This window comes from Strigops habroptila, chromosome 1, assembly GCF_004027225.2.
Source record: "Strigops habroptila isolate Jane chromosome 1, bStrHab1.2.pri, whole genome shotgun sequence".
NCBI classification, from domain to species: domain Eukaryota; kingdom Metazoa; phylum Chordata; class Aves; order Psittaciformes; family Psittacidae; genus Strigops; species Strigops habroptila.
In genome coordinates this window covers 110,848,889-110,874,170 of record NC_044277.2, presented here as the reverse complement: position 1 = coordinate 110,874,170, position 25,282 = coordinate 110,848,889, and positions in this window count along the sequence as shown.

Below are 25,282 nucleotides of genomic sequence, written 5' to 3'. Positions count from 1 at the left end.
ACATCACTCTGGAAGAGATCAGCTTATGAAAAAGGAGGAAAGATTTAGTGACAACTGAAAAGCTTAAACTACAGGTGTCCTGGTGCAGTTGCTCTGTGTGAGATCTCAAGAAGGAAACATCTGGGAACATGTAACTTACTAGTTTAGATCAGGCTTTATTTTCCTGTATTCATTCTCTTCCTTTTCCCCCAAACTGCTTTTTAAAAATACCCTCAGGCATGTCATGGGCTATATCAAAGTCCTTTCTTAAGCAGTAACTGTCAAATGTAAAGAAGAAAGAAAACAAATAGCATATTCTAAATGTCAATGGTAACTAAACAGGTTCTCTCTGTGAAGATCTGGGTATCTCCAAAGAAGTTTGGCATATGTTATCTGTACTGTGAAACTCAGTGTTAACTCTGTAAAGGGTGTGTATACTGACCAGTGACTCAAAATTAAGTCTTTTGTTTTAGATGCCTCATCATAATTACTAGACTGAAGACTACAAAATATTTCCTGTGCTTCCACTTACTTACCTTTTAGTCAGGACTGGGCTGATTCTTTTGGAAGTATTTGAGCCAATGAGATTTGCTAGCCTGAATGCTTATGGAAGGTGGTTGTGTGTGATCTTGTTCAAACATTGTATACACCAAAAGTGCTATGCTGAGATGAGCACCTATGTTGGTGCTGTTGCAAGAGTGACTCGCTGCCCATTTTAGATATCGGAGATACAATCAGGTCTGCCAAAATTTAGGAGCCTGTGTTCCTTATAGAGTTGGTGGAAAGGGGTGGGCACCTCTGGAGAGTGACTTGTGCAAACTGTCAAAGGGGATGGTATGAATACGCCTCAACGTGTTTGCTTGCAGGAAACAATATTTCTATTGGTTTCATGATATATTTACTAATACCAATGTCATCTAGCATATCTTATGCTCATGCAAATATGGCTTAATGAATGAAACGCAAAGAATTCTCAGGCTCCCTGGCAGGGATACCTGATGGGACTTCAGGCACCACTGCAGTTAGCACTGTGCATGTGATTGGTGAAGAAGGAAAACAGGCCATTAAATGCTGTGCAATACAGGTACTGAAGATACTGCATGACACTGCTGAACAGAGCAGAGGTGTGTGGTCCCTTATATATACTTTCCATCTAGTGATTAAAGGCAGCAGTCCTGCTTCATCCCATGTACTTTCTGGAACAGGATGATATACAAACACTTAACAGTCTTGATCTATGTAAAATATTGTTAGCAGTTATAGTAACCTTGTCTAGGATGTTCAAAAGTAAACTGAGAGGTACGCAAAAGAGGCTAGTTTGTTCTCTATGTTCTTGGTGGACAGCAAAACATGTGCTTAAGCTGTAGCAGAGAAGACTCCAGTGAGATATAAGAAAAGCTGTTCTAAGGAGCACTGAAAGAGGCTGTGTAGAGGCTGTGAAATCCTCATCCACAAGAATCCCTAACGTGGCAAAACATGTCTGTTGTGTCTGCCGTGTGGGGCTGAGGCACCACTGAGCCTGTGGCGAGTGCTGGCAGGGTGGTATCAACAGCTGAGATGGGAGCTGCAGAGGTGGTGGTATCGACAGCTGAGGTGGGAGCTGAGACCTGAGCCATACCCAGGAGATGGTTTGCTAAAGAGCGCAGTTTTGGCTGGGTTTTTGTAATGCCGGCATCAAGACTCCTCAGTTTCCCTATTAGTGGTCTCGGCCTTCCCTGACATGCAGCATTACTTTAGCAGCAGGGAGAAGCAAGGCAGTTTTTGTCAGCAGAGTGATCCAGAAGTTGTGGTCACTGCCAATTATTCAGACAGCAGTCAGGAAGGGCTTGTTTACCAGAACAGCTTTCTTCAGCGATTTCCCACCTCAGAATGAAGTGTGATCCTTTTCACATGTGTTGTGAGCACTATTTATAGCTGAGAAGCAAGAAACAGGCTTGCAGGAGAACTGACACAGTCATTCGATGCAATGTATGATTTCTCCCCAACCCCAAATGTAGTAAACACAATCTGTGATATATGTTTTACCTATAAACACAATTAACTAGAGTGATTAATTCTCATGATCTCTTAGCCTGTTAAAATGAAGAAATATTGCTTAAGAGGCATAGTAATGGGTTGAGGAAGGATGTTTCTGAATCACTGATTTCCCTACTCTGGACTTTGCCTCTTTGTGCTCACTGAAGTCCCCAGAGGCTACTCCATCTTCATGAAAGTACTGAATAAAGATAGATTCAGGTCAGGACGTTCTGCAGATAAGAATGTCATCTGTATTGTGCGATATTAGTGTCTTTTCACCATGGTTCCTAATGTGCATTTTAATATTTTTGGGAAAGCAATTTGTTACTATTTTTCAATCTATCAATGCATTGCATAGTGTCTTCTGGCATTCTTAAAAAGGCAGTCTTGTTCTTAGTGTGAAAACTGGACCTTAAGGAACTTATGGGGTAAATGTTTCTTGTCACTGGAGAAAGTCTGTGCTTGTGAAATTCAAGCTGGCAATGGATGGTGTGGAGCTACTTGAGTGGAGCTTGGAAAAGGTGTACTACCTCCCGTTTGATCTTCTCGATGTGTGTCCAAATAAAGGAGAATGTGGGCTGGTTCCTCCATGGATCACCATTCACATCACATTGTGATCCATGGATCAAAGCTGAGGCCAAAAGGGTAGGAATCCAGGTTAGATCTTCTTCTTCCTCCTTCTCGCCTACCTGAGGCTTCTTTCTCCCCTTTGGTACTCAGTGCCTGTATTCCCAGTGGGGCACCAATGTCCATTTTGAGAAGGCACTACATAAAGACAGCAAGAGAGGGAGGCCCAGCACCTTGCTTGCAGCACACCATGCAAGGCTCACTGCAGCTTTGCCCTACAGGATCTTATTTTTGCTGACATGCTCTTATTTGTAGAGGATGTTGTAATACTAGTTTACAAATGGGGAGATTGAGATAGTTGTTATCATAGCTGAACTTCAAAGCCCAATGCCTTGTAGCAATGTTGAAGGTGTCATCAAGGCTAACTGACCTGACTGTCCACCCTCTCGTATCTCGCAGCACCCTCTGAGCGGTGCTGAAACCCCCCTGAGAGGGGAGGTTACATCCCTGACTGTGTCTCCCAGGCGTGCCCTGTAGTTGCAAGGGATGTGTCACTGCTGTTCTGGGGATGCTTGTGCTGCACACAGGGCTGGCTCACCATCTGGCTTGCATTCAGTGGCTGGGCTGGCAGTGGTGACATCTCCACAGCTGGCCTAGTTGGTCCCTGCACCACCGAGCATCTCTGGGCCACCTTGTCCTTCCTCCATGCAAGGGCGCAGCCTCTATTTGCAAATTCAGACAATATATCTGCACTTGGGAACCTGTGGGGAGGGCTGATGACCTTGGGGCCTGCATCTGGCCGTGACCATGGTTTTTCCCCTCCTCCTCTGCCGTTTGCTATGAGACCCTCTGTCTTATGTAGGGTTGCATGGTGGGATCATAACATCTGCACAGAGTGGAAAAAAAGGAGGCTGAGTGGTAGATGACTTAGTGCATACCACAAAACCTGTGGCCCAGGTTCTTCTTTGTGCATACCCACAGAAGGTGTACAGCTAGGTGTGCTGGGAATGACCCAAACACCTTTGGTGTGGAGGCGCACAGGATATTCTGGACACCCTCAGGAGCTTTCTGTCAGAGCAATGTAGACCCAGGCAACCCCTAAAAAAATCACAGTTCCATTTTTATCTCAGTGGCAGAATACAAAATTTAAACTGAATCCAAGTCTGGATATCCTGAAGTTGCTTCCAGACAGCAGACTAAACTTTCCTGAGTTGAACAGGGTGTGTGAAATCTGAAGCCAAGTCTGATTCCAGATTGAGCCAGGATCTAGTTAGAGAAAAAAGGAATGTCTTCATTATAAAAGGAAATGGGTACTTCACTAACAGGGTGTGGTATGTATTTGTGAAGGCATCAGACTGAAACCCAAGCACGCTCATTGTGTGCAGGCTGCATTCCAGCAGAAAAGCTCCAGGTATGCATTACTCAGGCATGAGCTTCTTAAACCCATCTGCCCACCTGAGCAAAACCTGCGCTCACAGCTTGGAGGTCTGCTATGTGCACCTTGTGTATAGCAGAATATATACAGAGTTTGAGTGAATGTTATTTGTGAATGGATAAAATAGAGACAAATTATAGGAAAAAATGTTGAAAGGAAAGGAAATGGCATTCAGGAGGATGAGGAAGACAAGCAGCACATGGAGAGTCTAACAATGTGACAGACCCAGAGGCAGCACTAAAGCTCCAACACAGTTATTCCTGGGCCTTGTCATCTTAGCTGCTTTGGCATGTGGTCCAGTAACTGAGAACAGGGAATAATGATCAAAGCAACGGTAGGTTGTGGTTTTGTACAGCCCAGCACAAGCTTTCTCTTTCCTGTCAGAAAGTATGTGTATTTGTTTTTTAAAATAACTTTAAAGCCCCTCTCAAATATTATTTTTGATGTCACTGATTTTGGCGAAAACCTGTCAATGAAGTAAAGAAACTTTATAAAAATCTTCTTTTCTCATAGTGATACATTTTATGAGGAGAAAGTGAGTCCCTAGTAGCTCAAGATGTATATACACAGATTTGTTTGAAGTGCAGGAATATAATGACAAGTCTGATTTTGTGAATGCTTTTTCTAGTATACATCTACCAACATAAGTAAAGTCATGTGAATGACTTGTGAGTTTTATGAGTTTACAGCAACAGGGACAGGTAAAATGTTAGCTGCTTTTACCAGCAGTTATGTTTTGCTATTTCCCATTATTTTCAAGAATAGGAAAGGTGTTTTATGAAAGAGGACTTTCAGAGGCACTTCTGAGTAGTGGGGGTAAGCTTAGCACATTGCCTTCTCACTGTTCTTGGACTTGGTCCTCCCCAGCTTCATCTGCAAAATTTCAGTTGGCCTTTAAGGTACTTCTCCACCCAAATGGAGATGAAAGACATCACAGACTTAATTAAACATCCCTATGTTATTCCTCTTACTTGTCTTGAAGTGACAAAGACTTGGAGGCTACAGCAAAGTAGAGAATGTTTGGATCTAGCTATGTCATGACCATCTTCCCTCTTAATGGCCCAAAATACAACTTTCATTATTTCAGCTCTCTGAGAAACTTAGTGGAATATCATCCAGAATGCTTAAAGGATTTGCCTCCAGATGGTATGCTGATAAATGTATTTAAGGCTATAGGTTTGTCCATAGTCATGCTGATATGATAAAGTTATAATCATCAGTATTACATAAATAATGACCTACTGAAGCATTCAGAGTGGAAAAGAAAGTGATAAGAATTGATATTTCTGAAATAATAGGCATGTCAGAGCTAAAAGCTGCAGGATACAGGAATTGATTTTATATTATTTACTTTTTAATGTGAGGAAACAGAAGAGCATGCAGTAACCTTAGAAGCCAATGAAATATGGACTACTCATAAAGGCATTCACATTTTCTGGGCTTAATTAATAATTAAACTCTGATCTTTTTAGAACAATGAAATATTTGGACAGAAAGTAGAGGTCTACTGTGAAAAGTCTCTGAAGAGTATATATATATATCTCCCTCCAGTTTCCATTCCTCTCCTGTAGTCACAAGCATGCTGCCTAATTAAAAGGATTTTGAATCCTTGTTTATGGCAATAATTTTATTTTCAGTGTTCATATTCAGCCTAAATTATAAGGCCCTTAATAGAGATATATGTTTAGCATCACGGTCTATGCAATAGGGCAAGGGTAGAAAGTTGCATACTGTTTGATAATGATACTTTCTGTGCAATATTTATGAGATCCACTAATTCAAAAGTGTGCTCTAAAGTAGGATTGATACAGAAAACCAATCCTCAGTGTTGTTTGTCTTACTTCTCCTTAACATTTCTAACAAGCAGGAAAAATCTTCATAGGTCTGTTACTCATTGCTTAGTTGGCCTTTCACACTGAAATATTTCTCTTACCTCTAACCTAATTCTCCCTTATTGCAATCTTTTATCTTTTTCAGAGGTTATGGAAAACAATTGATTATCTTCTTTCACAAAGAATCTTTCTGAAAATTTGAACACTGTTATCAGATCCCCTCCTAGTCTTCCCTCTCCTGGATTAAGCAAGCCCAGTTCTGGCAAGTCTTAGGCTAGATCACTTTATTTTGGAAGTTCACTCTTATTTCTGTTTTTGGGACTTTCTCCAGCGGGTTGATGTATTCCTTAACGTGTGATAACCTGCAGTGGTCAAAGAGATCCAGGTAAAGAATTACCAACTCTGAGTGGAAGGAATGCTTTGTGTGTTTAAGATAAAACTGTACTCACTTTCTCTAACCCAGCGTGGTTGTTTCTTATGCAATGGTATGATTTTATTACCTCTTTGAGACCCATTCTAATTGTTAGATTCTTTTCTACAATGCTTGTCTTGCCACTCATTCTGTGGCTTATACTTATGCAGATAATTTTACTTATGTACATGCATAGGAATTCATTTAATTGTTTAGTTGAATTCAGATTTCTGCTCTTCACCAAGATAATTTAAAATGCACATTCTGCACTCTCAAGGGTTTGAAGCCTTCTAAGCTTAGTGTAATTTTCAAATGCAAAAAGCATCTTAATCTACTAGTTCATTAATGACTGTGTCATACAGACAGATTCTTGCAGAACCTGACCTGATGCATCTTGCTCACTTGCAAATGAATCATTGGTAACTATTCATTGAATGGGATTTCCCAAGGAACTAACTACCTTAAATACATTCATCTGTGGGAATGTCTTATGGGATGTCAAAAACAAAAATCTAGATGCAAGACAGTATTTATTCTCCTCTATCCTTAAAGCTTGTTATCTGCCATAGAAATTTGTCCTGAAATGATGTATTAATTAAAAATTTGTCTTGGCTTTTGCTTACATCCTGGTCATATTCCGGATACTTACAAATAAACCTTTTCAATATTTGTTCTGATATTTTTCTGGTGATTGAAGTTAGGTTCTCTTCTCCTTTTTGATGTTTTAAAAGTAAGTAAACATTTGCCCTTTCTAGTTTCTGGAGTCTGTATTCCTCAAGTTTCTAAAGATAACTGCTGATGGCTCTGAAAACTGTTTTCTGTGTGCTCAGTATATCAGGCCTAGCCAGCTTGAAAACTACTACATTATCTGTGTAGACTCTACCATTATTCTTACTTTTTCTAGCTTGATTTTCACCCTTCTATTTATGATTTAAATGAGACTGCTATGACATTAAACCTGATCTGTTAAGCAAAGGCTGAAGCAAAAAGATCATTGAACATTTTCAAGATATAGTGATAATGCTGTAACTGTGATAGCCTAAGACTATAAGCAAGGAAAGGTTGTGGAGGAAAGGCAATCTGTTTCATTAATCCAGTGGAGATAGATAGCTGGAAAAATAGTCAGGCACCTGTCTCAGGAGCTGGGTTAGTGTTCCTGGAGACTTATTTATCTACTACTAAATTAGACAGTCTGATAAAATATCACTTTGCTCCCCAAATCCTTTCTCAGCATCAATACTTTAGCCTACTTGCAAGTAATTGTATTTTTTAAAATTTTTCTTTTGTTAATAATTCACTTAAAAATCTTTTCTCATGATGTTTTATTTTCCATTCAAATTTTGTCAGAGACATGCTCCTGAGCCCACAGAAATTTTCCCCCTATGGGTTTGTGCTATCATTTCATACCGGCCTTTTGTAATTTGTGCTACTTCATGTAGTTATTTTGATTATGCATTTTTTATGTGTCTTTCCTGGGTATTGGATCATTGAAGAATGCATGATCAGGCCACACCAGTGTTCTAGAACATTTTGTACCTTTCCTTATGGAGGTAGCTGGCATGGTACATAGGCTAGTGGCTATGTTTCGTGCAGGATGAGCTCCTCAACTCAAGCTAAGGGTAAAGACTTCAAGAAGTTCTTGCAGTTAAAAAAGAACTTGAAGTAAATGAGACATAAGGACTGTTATTCTGGAAGGAGAAATAATAAGGATGTTGATGGTTTCTCTTTTAATGTGTTTACCTTTGGTTCCCAGTGAAGTAAAACTAAGATAATAGAGAAAAATAGTGCTAAGTACCTAAAGTTGCCTGTAAGCAACTTATTGATACAATAGATTGGTTTTTTTCTCCTTCTATATTAAATATGAAGAAGGACTAAAAAAATTGTCTTCAACATGTTAATGACATCAAATGTAGTACATATGTGGACTTTGAGACATACATCCAGATGAACCAGGTTGGGATTTTTTTTCTCTACAGAATTATGAAACTGGTGATCATGGCAAAGAAAAAAGTGTGTTATAGCAATGGATCATTTGATAGCCGTGTGTCATAAAATTCTCTTCTGTGTACAAATTAAAATAGTTTTGGCTAAAAGCTCCATAAGGGCAATGTTACCGAGGGTATCATAACCAAGTAAAGAGAATAACATGTAGAGTCATAATATGCTTCTGAGCAGCTGTCATGCTTTATTGCTGAAGTGGCAGTTTTTCATCTGTGTGTAAGAGATATGGAGCTGTATTTCAAAGGTGACATTTTATTACACACTTGCTTTCCCAAGGGTAACTGGACACTTAAGTACACTGGGCTAGTTTTGAACACCCCTTTCATTTTTACCAGGGCTAATTGCAATGATATTCTAAATAACTCATGTATACTGCTGTAGCCTCAATGATCCAAAAAGTAGTCCGTAAAAAAGATGACCCTGCATATCTGTACACATGAATATGGAATTTTAGATGTATATATAAATGTGGAATCTCCAGAAATTCTTTTAAACGTAGCAAAATATTCCACATAGGAGTCAAAGTGCAAAGTGTATGTTGACAATTATGAGACTTGAATACTTGCTACCTGTGATCTCTGTTCATTGTGTTGGTTCTCTCCTGCTACCCCTGCAAGCCTGGCCATTTCTCCTTGCTTTTATAGGTGAATGGAGAAAAAGAAATGGGATTGTTTTTTCATTGGTTTGTGTATCTGGCTCTGCTCTTCTTTTCCTCTTCCATTTTCCAAATTTAACTTCAAATTCTCATCTTGTGCTCAGTGATGATTTCTTAGTGAAGCACTGGGGATCAAGATTGCACATTATGCATAGGAGGGATAGTATAACATGTAATGTATTTGAATGTTTATTGTAACACATTAAAACAACATATTCCTTGAGCTGGGGCTCAGAGTAGAATCAGCTGTAACAGCTTGGAAAACGTTAACATGTTCACTGGGCTTTACAAAGTTATGCCTGATGAAATTGGCTCTAAAGAAGCATCACACTTTGCCCATAACTAACTTAAACTTGTTCATCCTTGACTTCACACTTGATAAACAAGGTATAAAATATATATTAGGAACAAGAGCATGTTTCAATCTACTGCAAACATAAATCACTAGAGAGAATAAATCATAATCCAGCCAACTATGTTTTTCTCCTACTGCTTCCTCTCCAAGCTCAATTAAGACTCAACATGTTTTTCCTTCTCTCTAGTTCCCTTTTATCTGCTCTCCTTCTTGTGTTTCCATGAACTTCCCCCCATCCTCTTTATCTGATGAGCCTAGTGCTGTAGGATAATGAGGTAATTCCTGGTAGTGTTGGAAGTCCCAGACACCTGGATGATATATTTTTTTTCTCTCCCAGACTGGGTCAGATAAGACCTGATTACCCTTGGGTATTTCAGTGGTATATGTTCAGGTTAAGTTAGTTCTTCTGGGACCCAATAACATTTCTGTGCACTGCAAAATATGCAAATGTCCATCTTTAGATATAGCGGTTTTAGTCTGGAAATTCAGGTCTAGATAAATGGCTAGGAAATAGCCTCGATGTGTAATGAACAGAAGTGTTTTAGGTTTGTCTTCCAGTCCATCCAACACTTTACAGATGTCTAACCCCCGGCTCTCTTTCCTGGCATGGATCCGGTTCTGATTTGGCACTGACTCACTCTCCATATGCAATGAATACTCTCAATCTAGTGAATTTTTAAATACAACTGCTTTGCATACACGGTGTAAATAAAATATTATCCCCCCTTCCCCTCCAGCCTCCAAACTCAACCCTCCTGCAGTGAAATTCAGCAAAAAAATACCATTCCCAAGACTAATTGTTTCAGCAGTCTAATCTAAATTAGGTCTCAAACAAAGTAGCTTCCATATTTCTTTTATTTTATGTCGCCATTAGAATTGAATGATTATTTCTTAAAACATTGGGTTAATTTAGATTCAATAAAGCAATTATAACCAGAAAAGGGATTAACAGTTTGAGACCTCCAAAAAGGCTAATTACAGGGCCAGCAATTTAGCTGACTGTGTGATGATTCAACTCAGATTCCCATTTCTTAAGCTTTTGTGGACTGTCTCTTCTCCCTAGTGCTTTAATAGCAAGCTTGCATGCAAATACTTGCTTCTCGGTGACTGAGGCCTATGCTGCTTTGGGCCAAAATTGATTGCTGAAGTTACATGACTGAAATGCCTCAGGTAAGAAAACAAAAATCACTAAAAGAAAAACATTCAGTAGATAGCTATGTAAAATGTGCTACCTGACAGTCGCTAATGCTCTGAGAATGGAAGAGATTCTGCAAATAGGGTCAATAGAATTAACACTCAATTACCCTTAAATATCAAAGAGGGTGCCTGGCATAGTTCTGACAGCATTTAGGGGTGATCATAATTGCAAACCACCTGCTACATGAGCATATGTAGCTAGATGCTTTTTCTTCCTTAGATTAACTGCTCATCAGCTAATATTATAAACTCACTTGGTCATATTTCATACTGTTTAAGAGCATAGATGGCCATATACTGTGTAAAGTCCCTTCTTTACAGTCCATATTTCCCTGCTGACATAAACTGTCACTGCTCCACTGGTGTTGGTGGAGTCCTAAGGTTTTACACCAGCTGAGGTCACACTTGTTTATGGAGTCAGTCCATAAACATTATGACAATGTAAATTTACTGATTAAATGGGTAGTTTAAATTTGTGTAATATATGTCAAGATAAATACTGATACTCTCATTTCTGTAAAATGCTGTGGTTTTGGTTCTGACATAAAGCCTGTTGAAATCAAGGTTTTCACTTAAGCTCAGGGGGCTTTCTCTCAGAACCATAGTCCAACTGTTGTGAAATACACAATTTATTTCTAGCCTTTTGTAAAATCTATTCCAGAGATATTTTCCCTTATTTAGCCCCTAAATGTGTTTGGTATCCCATATTTTCTCTTTGAAGAAAAAAAAATCGAACAAGAGAAAGCAGGATCGCAGAGTGTCTCTGAAGGAGATATCACACAGTCAGTCATCCATCCATTTACTAGCTCAGCAGTACAAAAACTGACTCCTTTCCCTTTTTCAATTTTCATTGTCCTTTCACCACTCTCAGACCTTGCTATCAGCCCCAGCAAGTAACTGGTATTAAAGACCTCCTCTTGCCTTTCAAAAGGAAGAGAAAAAAAAATTTTTTTTAATTTCTTTTTTTTTTTTTTTTTGTGATTGTCCCAGTTTAGTCCCTAAGTCTCAATGGGGTTGTGCAATCTGAAATTTGACCTTTTCAAATTGGGTTTGAAGAACGAAATCACAGCAGAAAACCCTTTCTTCACATTTTGGTTCATATGCTTTGTGGCTTGCAATCCTACAGTATCCGAGACTTCAATTAGACAGCGTGATTGACAGGTTCCTGAGTTAAATAGCTGGGATGGGATCATATACTTAAAATAGCTTTTAAAAGAAAACCTGTAGACAGACAATCAGTCAGACAATCTTTTCAGGCGCTTGGAAAGCCCCTATTTTCCTAAGCACTTGCCCTGTAAATGATCTGGAAGTCTCGCACGTAAAGTCGTTTAATATAAAAGATTGCTTGGAGGCAGCTAACATGCAAACATACCCCTTGATTTAATATCTAGAAGGCATTTTTGAAGTGTTTTTTTTTTTTTTTTTAAAAAGTATTATTGTTGCTCATTATGAGTGTGACATCACTTCCCCTGACCTAGTGATGTGTACTCTCTGTGCTCTGATTTTTACCTGCTCTAAGATCAAAGCCTCATTTCTTTCTCTGTTCATTTCCATCTAGAGGAAAAATTTACCAACAAAGCAAAGGAAAAAGCAAGGCAAAAAAAAAAAATTTCCGATCTTTCCCTGTTGCTAGAGACTGCAATTTGTCAGATTGGACAAAACTCCCCTATTTTCTTGCTTCTATACTGTGGTAGAAATCTCAGTTCTGAAGCCCATGTATGCCAGGAAAAATAGGAAAGAATGTCTTGCTCTTCTGTTCTTGAAAGCGTCACTGCATAGTGTACAATTGCCCATTTTTAATTCCCACATTTACAAAAATTAGGCTTTTAAGTTGCGAATTTCAGGAGTGAAGAATAAATTTTGAGTACTCCAACATTTCAGTTTAAGATGTCTTATAGAGACCCAATTATCACAAATAGCCTAATAGATCAAGCACTGTAAAAATAAAGCAACTGTTTTTACTTTGGCTTTTTTTCCCCACTTTTAGTAAAGCTGTAAAGCATGAGCACTCTTTTCCTTTTGTATAGCAGCTCACTAGTTCAAGCTTTTGACCAGCAGGTGAAAAAACACAGATTAGTTCTTTAGTTCCATGGATTTAAATCTGTGTTTCTTAACTTTGAAGAAAGTGCTCTCAGTGCTCTAGTCTGAAGAGAAGACACTCTCTAACCCTTCTCTTAATGCTGTTCTACTTACAAAAACCCCTCCAGGACCCACTGAACCAGAGGAGGGTTGGATGCTTCCCTCACCAGTCAAGGTGTCAACTGGAAGGAGGCCCACCTGTAAGCTCACCCTTAGGAGTGTTCCTCTAGTGCCAAGAAGGATGGCTTTGAGCCATCCCCAGCAGAAAGATGTAAATTGGATCAGAGCTCTCCCATATCCGGTGAGTGTTCTGTACACAATGCGACATATTGTATATGATGCCATGGAGTGCTCTTCGTGAGAAGGTTTTGTGGTTTTTAATCCTGAACTGGAGCTTGTAAAATCCCAGAGAAGGGTGGGATATAGTCTTGACATCTCCTTGCTCTGAGCATTTCCTATCAGCTAGCTCTGAGCAGATCCTCCTCAGCATCTGTTTTTGTGATGATTTCACACTGTCAGGGAGGTAGCAGAGACCAGAAGATCAGAACATAGCCCTGTGGGGTCTTTTTTGTAAATCAGTGGTGAACCCACATTTTAAAAACTGCCAATGGTTTTGATATCCACTCTGAAAAAGCATATGCAACAGCAAGAATATTTAGACAGAAGAGCAAGAGGTATGGCAATAAATATGAAACAGGTCTCTATATGAAGATATGCTAAATAGGCTAAGAGTTTTTATTTCTGAGAAGAAACATTTAATAGAGGCAGTGGGGGTATAAGAGCAGGCTAGAAAGTTATGAACAGAGAAGGTGATGGGAAATTGTCTTCCACCTTTTTTTACAATACAAGAACTAGTAAAAGTGCTGAAATTAGCATGTAACAAGAAGCAGGCAAAACAATACGTGGAACTTTTTAGCGCAAAGTGTTACGGAGACCAAAAATATGTATTTATGTGTGTATATATATGTGCACACATACTCATACACATATATCTATAGCTGTTAGGTATGATTGTTCTAATTCAGTTTTCAATAGAGGAAGTTTCTAAACCTCTAGTTGCCAAATGCTGAGGACGTATCAAAGGATTACTCTTGATCTGTTTCTTATACTCTTTACCTAAGCAGCTCATTTGCTCTTTGCGACCCTCCGTTCTTCCCTACATGCTGTTAAGAAAACCGAGTCATGTAACAGCAGGTTCCAGGTGCAGACAATGGGACATGATGAGAAGAAGCTAGCACAGACTGCACCTACCACTATTGTAAAGAACTATCTTTAGAAAAGACACATGAAATCTACAAATTCAGCAGGCATTAAGTCTTCAGGAATTTGGGCTGATCTGAAGAGCCATTCAAGCAGTTAAGTTCTAATAGCTGAAGAGAAATGCTGCTTTCAGCAAAATAACCATAGGTAGCTTTTTCTAGGGCAAAGGACTAGGTTTCTAGCCCTCTGTGGTAACTGATACAATATACAAGCCATGGAGGACACTTCATATTACTTTTCGCTCTCTTTTTTCCAATATCATAAGCATTTGCTTTAATATTTTATCTTGATATTATAAGTAAGAGTAATTATTTTTTTCTGTCTTAGCCAGTAATCAAGGTGATCTTTGAATGAGCTGATAGCTGCAGGGAGTTACGTTCCTTGGGAGAAGTGAGCAGATGACTTGAGCAGTGTGGCTCATCCCCGAGCTGCCAGCTCTCAGGCATTGTTGCGGAGTCCTGAGGGCTGGTGTGAATGCTTTTCTCCCAGTTGTCAGAGATGATTTGGGGATAAATCACCTCCAGTGCCAAGTATGGACAGCACGGCCGCCTTCGACACTTTGACCGTTTACTACTCTGGAGTATTCCTACATGCTAAAAGATTTTGGAAACTGAGCTTCTTTTCGAGACACTGAGGTATTCTTCTGCTTGCAAGCTGATCATATTCTCCAAACAACTGGTAGGTTAGTGAGGTAACATTTGTCTCTAACACGTTTGGCTAAAGAGCTGGTTAGGTGTAAGTTTAACTTTCCTAATCAACACAGCAAAGCACATCATGCTTGAGACTTTTTCTGAAATAAGATTTTTGAAATGAACACTTTTGAGACAAGAGGAGCAGGAATATAGAGTGAATGAGTATCTATATCTCCTTGTATTTCTCTCTTTGCAGCTTAATGTGATAGTATGATAGCAGTTTAATGTGGTAGTATGATAGGATGATAGCATCAGGCTTATGTCAGCTTTCTGTGTAGTACAGAATGAGTTAGGAGGATCCTAGTATTACATTACAAGATTTACAAAGAGTTATAAACTGTATCAGGCAAAACTTCCAAGAAACTCAATACAAATGTTCCTCTACTCTTCCTTATTCATTAAACCCACCTACGAGATAGATGATATTAATTTCCAACAGACTTGCAGGAAAATACACATGTGGTTTCTTTTGTAACCTGAGCACTGGCATAATGTTAGTGAGAAATTATTCAATTTTCTGTAGAGGATTACTTACATTAAGTTACAGAGCCCTTGGTGAGTGGGAAATTCCCAGCTGTCCAACACAATGACTTGCAGTTTCAGGAAGAGTGAAGAAAAAGAGCTGGGTAGGCAATTTTTAGTTGGCTTTAGTTGGCTTTTTCACTTGTTCTGATTAGATGATAAGATTATATTATTGAAGAAAAACATGAGGCATATAAAGATTATGAGTAGTTTGTTTTCCATAACTGGCAGGGTTTAAACTATGTCCTAAAATATTTTTCTCATTCTCTTAATGTGTTTCCTAGTACATTCTTCACTTAATGACGGTATTTTTCATCACATGGTGGTGTTTCTTCCAGAGGACTGTGCTCTAAACCATTTAGGGCACAGTCTTACTGTGATCAAGAGGAGGAACTAAACCCCCAACTTCTTAAGTCTTCTAGAAGTGAAAGTCTGCCATATATTTTCCGATTTTGATCCACTTATATCTGGCTTGCTTTGGAGAAAACAAGTCAATGTAGTGCTCCCAAGCAACCTTCCAAATTCCCAAAACCTCAGCCCCTGAAAAGTAAGATTTTACACATCTCAGCCTAAAACAAGCATGCAAATTTTTAAAATGAATTTTATCCTAAGATGCCTGTTTCCTTCTAGCTGATTATTAAGAAAACCTTATGGTATCCCTCTCACACCACTGCACTGCAGACATCTAACAATGCAAACACTGCATTGTTAGTTCATAGACAAAAGTCAGAAGTGGAAATCCCGATGAAAGGAAGAGATTATCTTGTTTCATACCAGGAACTCTGACACAGCCACTTGAATTTTTTGTTCCAGTTTGTTGTGCACATCCTATGTACTGTAATAGTAAAAAGGAAATCTACTTTATCTTATCCTGCCTGCAGCTGGAGCATTTGGTAAGAAAGCAAAAATTATACTTTCCCCTAACAGAAAGGGATGAAACACAAGTAATAAGCAACAGGGAGTTGGGGCAATAGTGCAGGGGTCTGATCTGCAACAAGGAGCAGACAAGAAAACATGGAGATAAGAATAATTGTCTGGGAATGAAGTGGTATAATGTCAGTTTGATGCAGAAAGTCACTGAAACTAGCTGGCTTGCAAATCATGACTGTCCAAAAAACCCCCTAAGTAAAACAAAACACTCTACAAAAGCATCCCCTTTAAACTCCCTGTAAAGGAGTGAAATAGTTTTCAAAGCTTTCGTTTTACCTATCTCACTCAGCAAATCTGAGCAGTCTCCATTTAAAGAACATTGATATATTTTTTTGTTGTGGGGGTAAATCAAGCTTAGAATTAGAGGCCAGAGTCCTGCTGGTATCTTCTAGCAAGTTCCTTTGCAAGACAAAGGAGGAAGAGTCCCATAACACATCACAACACCTGTAATAATAGCCTGTTTGTCAGCACTACCATAAAGTGTGCCTATGTCACACTCCATCACCATTTACCAGATTTTCACATTTCTCATGTCCCTACTGTGAGGCAAAATTCTAGTTGTTTATTGCTCCTGTGTGTGCTGAAAGTTAAATACATTTCAGCTGTATATTCTGCAGATAGGGCGTGAAGTTTTGTGGCATGTCTTATTATGAACAGATACTGTATAAAATAGCTGCTGAAATTTCTTGCTGTTTTTGAAAGCTAGAATGAATTCTATAAAATATAAGGTCATTTCTGAACTCCCTAGAAACCTGAGTAGTGCTACAGCAAAAGTCAGCTGTAGACCAGGTGATATGAAATGGCAGAGACCTCTAGATGATAAGGATGCTCAGAGCTGGCAGTGAGGGGGGAAGAAGAAAAGCTCTAATGGGGCAGGTCAGAGGACTGGTTCACTGAGAGAGGAGTGAGATCACTGGATGACTTGGTGAAAATCTTACTTTTTTTCAGATACATGTTTATACTCACCTTCACTTCAGTTATCTTCCTCCAATAAGTGAATGGTGTTTAAAACTCAGGAGCATAACCAGCCCCTGAGAAATATGATTGCTGAAACTCAGTTCACAGTCTAAGTGTCTGTCTTTTACTCATGCTTGTCTTGCTAAAGCCATTTAAGTCCCCACCAGCCTGAATGAAACAGAAATAGGAGAATAGGATATTTTATGGGCAAAACTATTGCACAGTAGACTATAAAACTACACTTTCATACTTTCACACAAGTCTATCCCCTGCTTTCCTGATTTTATAAATGCTTCCCCAGGTTCCTCTCACAAATGGTGTGAAGCAAAGTTTTGAGAGAAGAAAAGACCATCTAATGGGAGACCTACCTTGCAGTGAGGTTTGGCCAGTGGTTTAGTGCAGGCAATTTAATCATTCCTCGATTGGTTATGGAATGACTGATGAAAGCCCCCCTTTGTGCTCTCCTGTGGCTGCTGACCTCATCAGTGAGGGACTGCTGCTTCAGCATGGCAGTGTGGAGCTGCCATCTGGATTTAGTGACATTCAATACAAATGAAGAGCTGGAATGCAGGACTGCTGTGGAAAGAAGTGACTGTCTTAATTCTTTCCTTTGAGAGAGAGAGCACTGCCAGGCCCTTCCATTGCACATGCTAGAGCACAGAGCAACTGTTCAGGCTATTGATCAAATGCAGAAATGCTGTTAGCCCCTTGAAGTCTGAACCATTGTAGGAGAATACAAGCCCAGCCATGCACATCTCTAGAAGTTGGAGGGAGGCTCTTCTGACTGCACAGACCTTTTGAGTTAATTTAACTTTTAGACATCAAAAGGTAGATAAAATACATAAACAGCCAAAATATATGAAAAAAGTAAATGAATTATAAGAATGCATCATTTTATAGTATTTCAGTCACATTCCTGCCACATAGGGAGCTAGTCAGAAAATTCCCCATGATTTTACAACCCATTATATATATTTTGCATTTCAAACTATTCTGTGAAACAACTGATACCCTGAAAAACATTTCAAAAATGAGATGAGGAAATGAGCTTATGCGGTGGGCTTTGTAGCTCAGCAGTGGGAAGAGGTTTGTGTGGGATTTCCCTATCTAAAGTCAAACTTTAAGGAGTTTTGAAGATGGTTCCTGGAGCTTGTTGGGTGTGATTTGTCTACACCTTGTATGTGATTTTTCTACCTATCTTTGTGGTACCATTCCCTCTCTCTTTCATCCTACAGTCTCCATGGACATACTCCCAGTGGGTTTTTGATCACTTCACGCAAGTCAGATCTTTGTCCTTTGATCCTGCTGCTATTTTTTGGCTTCATTGTAGCTTGCTGTTCTCTGTTGGGCTCTTTTACTTCCCTTGTCTATCATCTCCCAGATGTCATCCCATCTCTGCTGGAATGTGCAGGCACCTGGCTTGCTACCATTATATCTGTACTAGGAGTGAGCTCATATCACACCTTTTCCTCAGCCATCAGGTGTATTTTGGGGACTACTCTATTTTTAAAATACTATGCAATCTTTTGCTGGGCCTTACATGCCACTACCATCCCGTAATTCCTTCCTGACAATTTAATATAAACATTTTTTAATTTGGCATGAGAATCCCTTGCCTTGTAGCTCCCGTCAAAAAAGAAAAGCATTTTCAACTCATAGCCACACCTGAGAACCTGTTTTCTGTCTATAATGTCTTTGCTATCATCCAATTAAATACCTGCACTGTTCAAGTCAGTACATCATTCAGGGATATATTTTACATAAAAAGCATAACGCAGAATTCATTTACAAAGTCCAATATGGTATTCTCATCTTGAGGTTGGACTCTTTCAGAGACAGTAACATACACCAAAGTGTCTCATGTTATCTTGTTACTATGGAAACAGTGATGCAGGACTGTTATGGGTGGAGATCTGTGCCATTCGAAAGCACAATATAAAACTGATATACTCAATAGCTTGCATTTTTATTCATCCTTACTGCTGTATAATAGCATAGCATCATAGTTGTGATAGTTATCTTGCTCATGTGCATGGGTAAGTAATATATGGAACCAGAAATTATAAAAGAGAGGAAAGTTTGAGACCAAATAGAGAATAAGGGATCGTACCTTCTGCCACTGATTTATTGTGTGTCTTTGGAAAATACTTTTGAGGAAATCACCCAGTGTCTCAGTTCCCCACTATAACATGCCTTCTTTTTCATTCTCTCTTTGTTTTTATTTAGGTAACAAAGCTTTTAATGCAGGAATGTTTTTTGTTGTGATTTGAGTGCATGGCACAATTTTGGGAAGGGTTTCATTAGGGAAGGGCAGTACAAAAAAGACATAATATGCCTATTGTAACATAGCTAGAGACTTCTGTGCTGTTAGAAGCAAAACATATTCCATAAGCAAAATGTTTTACATGGTAGATGGCATTCTTTCTCAGAGAGGTGGAATGGTCAATAGGATAAAATATTTGTGCTCTGTGGAAGCAGAAAAGGAGACGATAATGCAACATGGTTTGCAACAGCAAAGAATAATACTGCATTCTGAAGAACTTGATGAAAAGTTTGTGTGCAGGAAAACTCACCTGTTTTTTTTCTAATTATTAAAATTGGTCTAATGGAAAAACACGATTTCCCCCTACACAACTTGCCATGCTTGCATGTGTAGAGAGACCATCCTGACTTCATCACCACAAGTACTCTAACTGCTTTTTAACATGGAAAAGAAACTTCTAATTTTTTTATGTTGCAGGTACAGATTTTGTAGGTGGAAGCTTCCAGCTGGAGCTGGTTGTTAACTGTTCTTTTTACTAGGTAGAATATTCATGGAAGTGTTTGTTGATTTAGTCTTCCTCATAGATTTTATATTTTTAATGAAGTCCCTAGCTAGCAGGTACAGGAAAGTTTATTGGGAAAAAGACCTATTCCATAAGAAAACATTTATGGAAAGATTACCCCCTTAATGAATAATTATATTTACTATTTACTCATTTGTATTGTAATGCCTAGAAGTGTAACAACAAGCTACATTGTCCTTTTGCTAGATGCCAGACAAATGCTGACTCAAGTCAAAGACTAATCTTCTGTGTTCTATTGATTCAAACTTAGGAACTATGTTATCAAAGCAGGGTGTAATAGGACAAAAAAAGGCAATTAAACTTCAGCCTTTCACTTTCCTTGCTACTGTTAGTTTACACTGCATCTATTGCAGATTTGTGTTTTCTGTGCTGACAATGCAAAGCCTTAATCTCCAATTTCTGGCAGCAATTCTGAAATGACACTCTTTGAAATACTTCAGTTGCTTTCTGCTATGGCAGCTATGAATGAACTGATGACTGATGGTTAAAAAGATTGCTGGTTCCCTACATAAAGGTGTTTTGTTACCTTGAACTCAGGCGAGACCTTACAATTTATGGGTTTTTTTAAATTTTTTTTTATTTAGGCTGCTTGTTAGTTCTCATGGAGTACATGTTCCACAACTGGCAGAAGCTTGACCATGCCCAGACTATTCCTAAAGGCTTAGAGAAAGTCTTTTAATATCAAAAGTTTATAGTTTTTTGATTTAACACACATGAATGAATTCTAACCACCAAAATAAGAGATACTGAGAAGGTCTGTATGGTGAGGCTTGGGTGAAGTGATACGCAAAGGTGATTTTGGTGAAGAAAAGTTCTCATGTTTGGGGTATGGGATCAATCTGCTATTGAAAGTCTGCTTCTGCCCTGCGTACCTACAAATTGCCCTTTGCACTGTGCTTTAGATGTAAGAGATCCTCATTTCTAAATTTCATACAGTAGCTTATTTGTCACAAAGGAGGAATTGGTGCACTGGAGTGTTATACAATATCTCTCAAATGAATTACTTCATAAAGTGTGCAACAATATATTCTTCTGTTACAGTTACCTTTTGTCACGTGTAATTGGAGAACTTCATTCTCCATGAATTACAGGAAGAATAATATCTCTTCTGAAATTTTTAACAAAAACTGGTGCATACAGGTGGTTCCAGTGCTTCCACATTGGCCCAAATCCTCTGCTGCCTTGTTCACATCATTACAGTGGGTCTTTGTCTTCCCTAATTTCAATCAATCAGCTTTATATTAGACATTTAGACCTAGCCATCTCAGCTTCATTACATTTGTTCTAAACACCTGTGACAAGGATGATGTGTGCTGTATTTTGGACTACCTTCATTTCAGACTCTGTGTTTTTAAATGGATGAGATGAATCCTCACAGTATGCTTTGTAACAAACAGAGTTAAATTTTATAATTTTTCTGTATGTATATTTACCGGTATCTGAAATGTGAGGGAAACCAAATTAAATATATTCCTTGCTTACTCAGCCAACATTTGTTAAATGATGTCTTGTAATCATGCAGAGATATGGTTCTGATATTGTTATAAATTATATTAAACTAGAAAATCTAGAACAGATATGTTTTGCTTAATGGCTCATGTTATGGTCCTGAAAAAGGCCACGGACTATACACAATTCTATTGTGCCAGGAGAGATAGGAGAATGTCTTGATATCGGAAAAGCTGAGGGGAAGAGATTGTGTGTATGTACAATATGTGTTCAGAACTTGACAGGCTTGGTGAAGCTTTAATAGGATACCTGATCATACACTCTTAATTTTTTCCGCTTCTTTATTGCTAGGAGATAAATTTCCAGTAGAAGTTCAGGCAATGCATTTTTGCTGTTGAGGTCCCAAATTCTGTGTGTGGACAAAACAATCTATTTGGCAGTGATTCTGCTTTCAACTGCAATAATTGCTAGTAAAAGTAAATTAGAGTAACTTCAAAGGATCGAGAGTAACATTGTCATGACTGAGGTCCTGTGGCAACTCTCTGGGCCCGCTCTGCAAACCGCCGAGCTCTGTCTCAGTCTCAAGATATCCATTCTGCAAGAACTGAGCTGGTGTATTTGGTGGTGGATAGTTTCTTGTGCTTGATTCATCTCCATGAGTAAGAGCTTGGACCAACAACAGTACATTGGGGGGTTGCTGACTTTCTGTCTCCAAAGAGCTGTGGAGCTGGAACAGAGAAGGTCTCAGCATAGCATTAAGAGAGTGATTGTTATAACAGGCTTGGATTTATCCGTAAGTGTCAGAGGAGACATAAGCTGAATGTTTCTGCAGGGAGTTTCAGTGGGACTCAGGAAATGCCATATTTATGCATTTATAGTGCTTTCCCCATCTCTCTTACAGCTTAGCCAAAGACATCTGTCTATCCTATTGCCTGAAGATGCTGTCTGTCTTATTTTACAGAACTGTCATCAGTGGCAAAATGCAAAAGTAGAACATAATTAACTTACTCACTTGAATAATAGCATAAAGATCATGATTGTTCCTTCAGAACATGTTAAAAGTTGTTATAGGTTTGGAAAAAGGCAGGATGAAAACAGGCTAATGAGTAATTTATATTTGAATCTAAGCTTCTGTGAATACTAACAAAGGTCAGGCTGATGCCAGTCTTCGAGAATTGTTTGTTTCACCAAACCTGTGGAAAACAACCACCCAAGATCCATGCAGCTCTGGTACAAAATCTACCTCCTCTTTAGATTTCAAGTACAACTGTAGAGAAGACTATTTGGTCCAGGTCAGAAATGAACCATCAGAGTCTGGGGACTCTGCTAACTTCGCTAGGAACTGCTCCAGAGAAAGACTGGGCTTTGACAGTGCTGCTGTGCTGATTTTCCTCTGCTGAGAACTCACCTAATTTTTCTTTCAGGTAATAGATGTAATGCCTTTCAAGCTTTTGCAAATCCATAGCACTTCATTACCAGGCCAGGGCTTTGGTGAGTAATTTGTTGCAGCAATGAGGTGCTGCCCGAAAAAGGGCTTCTGAGGAACAAAGCAGCCCAAGCAAATGGCGCTTGGCTGTGGAAGTTGTCTTTTGTCTCTATGGTATTCTATACCTATAGCTGGTCTGGCAGGAAATCCAATGATAGACATGAAAGACTAGAAGACTTACAAATAAATAAGAGACTGGTCTATAGAACCTAAAAAACTTTTGGACTTATGTTTTTATGGACACAATCAGATTCTTAGGACTTGAAATTTTAGCACACTGAGCTGGGAAAGGTGATGGTCTTACCTAGTAATTCTTCTATTGTTTCTGCAAAGAGCATTGCTTTATCTCCTGATATTGTCTTTGTGATTCCTGCACACAAAATTATGTCAATTCTGAGGCATTTAATTTTGAAATAGCATTTTGCAAGGCACTATCAATAGTGATATTCAGATCAACATAAAATAGCTATAGCCCAGCAAAGTATATAGAAAATGAAAAGCTGAGGTAGTTCCTCAGCACTGACTTGTACAAACTGATTGCATTAAGTTCCTTTGTTGAAGTAGGAAATAATGTGGAGCAATAGGAGCTTTGGCTACTAAAAAGACTACCAGTATTTCTGAATCTATATCAAAATATAGTCTGTTTCTTTAGGATACAGAAAATTTTGAGTGTTTCACAATGTCATTCTGGTAGCAGCAACAAATTAAAGCAGACACCTATCTAAGTAATAAGGAGGGAATTTATGCTATATTTCAATAGGGTTGTAAAACGAATTGCACCAACCTTACACAAGAACTGTCTTTGAAGGGCAGACTTTGTTCTCCTCCCTCCCTGTGCTAACCTCTTGAAGCAGTCATTAAATATTTATTCCAGCAGTTATTCTGTCTCCAGGTTGGACTGTTTTGCCTTCTTGCGGGTGAGAATTTCTAGTGCTAGGAGTAAACTTTTTGTTGTTTTCGTGTATGGCACTTCCACTGAATAGTAATGAATGCAGAACACACTGAGTGGCAGGCTAAAATTTATTCTGGACCATAGGTTCCTGGGCCTTCGATTATTCTTTGCTATAATCATGTCCTGCAGTCTTTTTCATGCTGTGGCTTCATTTGTGTGCCGCGTGCCAACAGTGTGGCACAGAAGCTGTGCCTCAAAAGACCCCTGTTACTACCAAGGAAAATGATAAGCAAAGAATAAACAGAAAAATGTGTCGCAGAGCTGATTTAAAATATAGGTTTTCATGTATGGCTATATGCCTTGGTTTCCCCTGGATCTGGAAATGGAATTACCAACACAGGGTGAGAAAAATCTGATGTGAACTAGAAACAAATGGAAATAAAAAGAAAAACCTCTTATAAGATTTTCAGTCAGCTTTTTAAACTCGGTATGTCCGTATATTTAAGTTAATACCTAAATGCTTTCCTGGACCAAACCCTGATGATTGTTTCTTAATTACTGTTGGTAGATCATCTAGCAAAATGCACCAAAGTCCAAAGTCTTTACATCACCTAGCTCATTTACTGATTATAGCCCTTATCAGATAGTCAGCACAATTTTTCTCCCTGTGATGATGGTAAATGGGCTTTGGAAAGTATTTTACATTATCAAAGAAACACATTCAGTATTCATTATATCACTCCTCAGGAAAAGTATACTGAGAAACATGGTCTGCTCTCCAGAAGGGTGGCTTTATGTCTTTGTTTTAGTCTTACAGAACAAAACAAAGAAGGAGAAGAGTCACATCCCTATAAGAGAGAGTCCAGATTTTGTGCTGTTAAAGCCAGCCCATATCTCTATTGATAACATCTACAAGTACTTTGCAAATCAGGCCAGGCATGCTCCCTCTTCATGAGAGGGACCTGAAGAAGGTGACCCCAAACCCAAAACAAGAAAGCAAGAGAAAATATCATAGCCTCTTTTGGATACTGGTGGAAGTCAAAGGCTGCTTGTGCTCCAGTGTTTGTAAGAGTGAATGTAAAAGCAAAGACAGAACTGTCCTGATAACTTTTTTTTTTCAAGGAAAGGTGATGGCAAAATGCCACAAATACTTTCAAGGAACATCTCAAAATCACATACTGAATGTGTGAACAGCACAAATATGCCTTATAACAGAGACACTCTTGAGCGTTAGAGTAAATACTGGATGTAACCCAAGTCTCACAATGTGGGTTTCATCTCAATATAGATCACGTCACCTTCTCATCCATGGGCATACAACCTTCTTCCTTCCCTCCCAGGGATCAAATAGTATCTGTATAGCAAGCTCAGCAGTTCTTGGCGTGGAAAAGCACTATGTAATAAATAAGTAATAAATTGATATTTAATTAAAGCTGCTTTTAATGAAAGTTAGCACTTGAAAGGAGGTGGAGAGACAGACCTATGTGACCAGTTAGCTCTGCAGAATAGCAGTGACCACTTTGCAGAGGCTTATGTAAAAAGCAGATGCTTACATTATAAAAAAAGACCTATTGCAGCTCTTAACTGATTTACATGGTCAATGCAGGACTAATACTGCTTGGAATGTAATTATGTGGCTTGAAATCCTTGTGTGAGAGTGCATACTGCAGTCCTGTGGTCTGCTGGCCAAAGGTGCAACTCTGAAATGACTGTTTGACTT